This window comes from Gouania willdenowi, chromosome 10, assembly GCF_900634775.1.
Source record: "Gouania willdenowi chromosome 10, fGouWil2.1, whole genome shotgun sequence".
In the NCBI taxonomy this organism is placed as follows: domain Eukaryota; kingdom Metazoa; phylum Chordata; class Actinopteri; order Blenniiformes; family Gobiesocidae; genus Gouania; species Gouania willdenowi.
In genome coordinates, this window is record NC_041053.1 from 5,747,409 (window position 1) to 5,751,605 (window position 4,197).

The window sequence follows — 4,197 nt, forward strand, 5'->3', positions numbered from 1 at the left end:
GCATGCCAATGTATCCACTTGAGTCTTGGGGGGCGGGCCTGGATGTTTCCTATCGAAGCCGTTTGTTCTGGGCAACGCGGTGCTGTGAAAGCTAGGAGGAAACTGATTAACGCCCCCATCCCACCCTCAAATATATATATATATGCATGTGACCCATTTACAAGCAAAATGTCAACATGGATTTATTTATACTCTGTGGAGGACTTGTAAATTAATAAATACCAAATACCTTCCTATATCCTGTTAATCAGTGGATGAACAAAACTCCATTGCACTACTTTAAATAAGGAGAGCTGAGCTGAACTTATACCAAGTGGCTAGCGATGCTGTCGATGATCAGCTTTAGGGGCCAAGCCTGTGGAAAGAAAAACTACACAAGCGGTTTTAAATCTCACCCCCCCCCCCCACGCCCAATCCTTTAATATTTAAACTAAAATTACTATCAAGTTGCCGTTTTGTGCAGAAAACAAAGATTAGCTAATGTATAGGATAGTTACACCTGCATGTACATTCCATGCATAGATTCACTGCTTGGATCAAGAGGAAATGTAGGTGATCTGTAGCAATGTGGCGCAGGGCGTAGTACTGAAGTGTTGCCGTTTACACAAACACCAATGGGCTGCACAGGAGGCCATCCACTCTCACACTCCACTGCTGAAACCTTCCCAGGAAGACCTATCGAACAACAAAGGGGGGTGGCTTTCCCTCTGGCCAGGAACTACTTCTGATTGTAGAGAGCAGAGAAGTCCACAAGGATGTTCCTCTCTCCAGCAAACTACAAAGGCTTTCATCCGAGCAGACACCACACTTAACACCGCGCAATCGGAGGAGCGACCACGGTACAAAACTCTTTACACGGCTTGCCTGAAAAAAGGAAGAGAAAATAGTACGAGAAATTGTGTTCTGCAAGGTTGTTTTTTTTTTTTTTTTTAAAGTAAAACATGAAGTGCCTGGGAATTTTACAGATACCTCGACCCATTAAGCAAACCAACAGCACACTTTAAACTGAAGTGAAGCTAGAAGACTGAGCCCTGTCCACCCTCTGGCACTGGCTTGCTCGCTCTGGATATGCTGTTGCTGGGGCCACTGTTGCTACGCTGCCGTCACTGGCACCCTCTGGTGTACACTCGCCCATGGCTCCCTCTCCACCATGCCCACAGGCTGGGATCTGGCCCCATCCTGCTGGTCCTCCCACACCCTCTGGTACAGTCTTGCCTGGCAGGCTTCCTTCAGGTCCTCCCACGCTCTTTGGTCCTCCCGCTGGTCCTCTGATCTTCTAAAAATTACTGTCCATTCCTTCAGCGGTAATAACTCAGTCCATTCACCCACCCAACCCCGATTTTTTTTAAAGTCCTTTGATTTAAAAAAAAAAAAAAAAAAAAAAAAAAAAGTTATATATTGTACACTTCCACCTGAACTTCCACTTAATGTTGAGTCAGGACTTAAAATTTTTTTTTTAATATTGAGTCCAGACTTAGGATTTTCTTTTTTTTTGTTGTTGAATCCGGACTTAGAATTTTTTTTTTTTTTTAAATGTTGAGTCCGGATTTAATATTTATTTATTTATTTATTTTTAAATATTCAGTCCGGAGTTAGGATTTATTTATTTATTTTTTTTAAATGTTGAGTCTGGAATTAGGGTTTTTCTTTTACAAGTCCTTTGATAAAAAAGAAATAAATTCTAAAACGTCATCAGGTAACCAAGAACTTTCCATATTTAGCTCAACAACAGGATGCTAATTCTTAGCTATGAGTAGCTAGAATGCTAACGCAGCGTTGGCTGTACGCAGGTCAATTACGTCACTCTTCGAATCAACCAATTCGAAAAACCTCTAAGTCACTGCACCGAACAGAGGCCTATCATCATAAAGAACGTATAGTGCCATAATAAAACAAATATGTCGACTATTGTTTAAAAATACAATCATTAAAAAAACACTCCAGCTGATAAGGTATATCCTCAACAACATGGTACTGAGTAACATTAGACGACCATATAAGATATTGAATAAAATAGAGTAAAGTCATATTCGCTAAGCTGGAAACGGCAATAAAAAGTAAAACTTTTTAAAATAAAAAGTAATCAAGCGTCGCTTACAAAGGTTAACCGTTTGCTCTCTGTCTAGGCCCAATATCAACCGCTGGGCCAAAAATATGAACTCATACCATGATTATCAAAAAGATTGAAACAAAATAAATACTGAAATAGTTTCAAAGTAAACGTACAAGAAAAAACCATTTGACCTGACGAGCCTGACGTTGCAGCTTATGATGTTCAACGCGGTGTGAGATTAAAGAGGGTTCTAGGTTCTATTTATACACAAGGGTGAGTCGGCGACTGCAACGTCATATATTCATCCGATAAAGAAAGTAGTCCCCCTATTCTGACGAAAACCGTCAAAAAATGACCTCAATGTTGAAAAATAATCCATATAAGATACACCATCACATTAAAGTATTTAACAGGAATATCAGGGAAGCCTTTTCATCGAAGTAAAGCCGTTAGCAGCAGTGTTTTAGTGGAATGTGTATTTTGAAGTAAATAGCTCACACAGATTGATAGTATTAACACAGCAGATTGTCCAGGAGAATTTCATAAGCAAAGTCTTTGACAGAATCCCTGGCGAAAAAGGACCACATCTTCCTTAACACACACAGAGCAGCAGCGCTGCACCGACCTGACTGGTTGATGCTAACAGTGCAGCTGCCAAAAGGCTCCGCATGGAACTTTGTCTGAGCTCGTTGGTTCCGCTACAGGCAAAAGGACTTATTGTCTTCTTCTTCTTATGTGGTTGATTGGCGGGTCGCAGGTGTATGTTCCGCCACCTACTGTATCGGAGTATGAACCAAAGTTTTATCCTTTTCCTAACTCATAATAATTATCCTTATTCTTCATAAGAATATCTTATCTTAAAAAAAATTTAAAAAAATATATATATAAATAAATAAAAAAATAAATATATAAAAAAAAAAATAAAAAACTATATTCTTCCCAAAACTTCTGAATCATTAAGGAATTTGATTACCGTTTTCATTATAACTTTATTCAAAACATGACCCACATTAATCTCCATCCCCTGATGGTGTAAATCCTGAAGCATAATTTGTCTTTGTCTTGCATATCTACTACATCTTAGGTGAACATGCTCCACATTCTCTTGGTCGTTGCAATGCTCACACAACCCTGTATCATGCTTTTTGATGAGATGTAAAGTTTTATTCAGCCCAGTATGTCCTATTCTCAATCTCGTAAAGATCTTCTCTTCCTTGTTACTTCCAGTGGTGCACCTCCTAGAACCCACTGTGCTCTGTATAGCGTATAAATGTCTCCCTGTGTTTGATGAGTCCCAACACGCCTGCCATTTTGCCATGATATTTATTTTAATAAATTATTTTTGCCTCTGTCCTACTAAAAGGTATGTCCATACAAGGGTCATTTGAAGTAAGCGCTTGCTTTGCTCATTTATCTGCTGCTTCATTACCGCTTATCCCTCTATGTGCTGGAATCCATAAAAATTAAATCTTGAAACCTCTCCTATGAAGTCTGTATAAGTTTTCATAAATTTCATTCACCAAATCCTGTCTACGAGAAGACTTGAAATTTTGAATTGCCATTAGAACAGAGCTCGAGTCAGAACAGATTATTATTTCTTTCACTTGTGATTCTTCTATCCACTGTAACACTGATGAAATTACCCATATATCCACTGTAAAAACTGCCAAATGGTCTGCGGCCTTCCTTTTCACTGCTACTTGAAGAGCTGGAATCACAAATGCAAACGCTGTACTTCCTAAGTTAGGATCCTTTGACCCATCTATAAACACTGATGTGAGTGAGCTATATGTTGTTCTCAACCGTTCCTCTACCAACACTGCCACATTCCTATTAAACTCTCGTGATTTCTCCTTACTCAAAAAACTAAAATTTACTGAGAATGCTGGAAACAACCACGGAGGGGTAGCAGTCAATGGAACAGTCAAAGAAAAGTGTTTCTGATCTATTTTCATGATCTCCGCATTTTTCTGACCTTTCCATGCAAAACAATCACGTCTTGCTCTCTCACTCTCCCAACAAGGTAATAGTGTTCTTACTGCAGGGTGACGATCTTCAGAATGTCCTTTAAAATTCACCCAATAATGCATTACTAATTGTGTTCTCCTCAAGTGCAAAGGCATCTCGCCCATCTCAACCTGAAG

General features: G+C 39.4%; 1 long non-coding RNA gene across 1 annotated transcript; it reads right to left on the minus strand.

The window, feature by feature from the left end:
- Positions 1–928: 928 nt before the first annotated feature.
- LOC114470530 (uncharacterized) lies at positions 929–2,410 on the minus strand. The gene is made up of 2 exons (XR_003674884.1): positions 2,227–2,410; positions 929–1,353 (listed from the first exon to the last, which is right to left on the minus strand). It is a non-coding gene; the product is annotated as an uncharacterized LOC114470530 (long non-coding RNA).
- Between the last annotated feature and the right edge of the window lie 1,787 nt (positions 2,411–4,197).